Source organism: Echinops telfairi, unplaced genomic scaffold, assembly GCF_000313985.2.
Source record: "Echinops telfairi isolate 266 unplaced genomic scaffold, ASM31398v2 ScPeMD7_3533;HRSCAF=4204_0, whole genome shotgun sequence".
NCBI lineage: Eukaryota > Metazoa > Chordata > Mammalia > Afrosoricida > Tenrecidae > Echinops > Echinops telfairi.
Window position 1 is genome coordinate 31,115,733 of NW_022107431.1, and position 1,324 is coordinate 31,117,056.

Consider the following 1,324-nt stretch of genomic DNA (forward strand, 5'->3'; position numbering starts at 1 on the left):
AAAATACCATTGTAAATCTAAAAGACATAATAAATGGAACAGAACTGTGAAATCAGTCATCCATGTGTCAGTTCAGTTCATGCTTTAAGCAACATCCAGGTTGCCAAATCCATCCTAGCCCTGGATTTGCCTGTTGAGTCAGTTCTGTTGGACTTACCCACGGTAGGTTCAACAGAACAAAGCCCTGCCCAGTCCTGTGCCATTCACCTGATTCTTGTTACGTTTGAGCCCATTGTTGTAACAGCTGTGTCAGTTCATCTCGTTGAGGGGCTACCTTTTTCTTTCAATAATTTGCACATTTATTTCAACTAATCAATGTCAATCCCCTCACTTATCCCACACCTTCACTGTGTTTTGTACCAAGCACTTTTATTAAAAGGAGTTCATTTTCAATGTTTTGGACTTTTGTTTTCTCGTTCTTTTTTTTAATGTGCATACATATTTATTTATTATTATTATTTTAATCATTTCATCGGGGGATCTTACAGTTCTTATATCAATCCATACATCTGCTGTGTCAAGCACATTTTTACATGTTGCCATCATCCTTTTCAAAACATTTTCTTTCTACTTGAGCCCTTAGTATCAGCACCTCATTTTTTTCCTCCCTCCCATCCTCATGAACCCTTGATAAATCATAAATTATTATTTCATATCTTACACCATCTCCCTTCACCCATGTTTCTGTTGTTCATCACCCTAGGTGGGGAAGGTTATATATAGATCATTGAGATTGGTTGCCCCTTTCTCCCCCCATCTTCTCCCTACCCTCATGGTACCGCTACTCCCATTATTGTTCCTGAGGGGTTTATCTGTCCTGGATTCCATGTATTCATCTGTACCAGTGTACATGCTCCAGCCGGATTTGCAAGCTAGAACTGGGGTTATAATAGTGGGGGTAAGAGCGGGGGGCAGGGAGCTCTAGAGGAATATATTGTATGTTTCATCAGTGTTATACTGCACTCTTCCTTGTGACCCTTCTCTGAGGGAATGTCCAATTGTCTACAGATAGGCTTTGTGTCTCCACTTCGCCGCCCCCCCACCCACCCACCTCATTCTCATCAATATGATTGTTTGCTTTGGGTCTGCTGATACCTGATCCTGTCAACACCTCATAATTACACAGGCTGGTGTGCTTCTTCCATGTGGGCTTTGCTGCTTCCCTGCTAGATGGCCGCTTGTTTAGCTTCAAACCTTTAAGACCCCAGCTTATTTTGTAATAGCTGGGCACCATCAGCTTTCTTCACCACGTTTTCTTTTTTTCTTTTAAGACACCACGTTTTCTTTTTTTCTTTTTTTTTAAGACACCACGTTTTCTTATGCA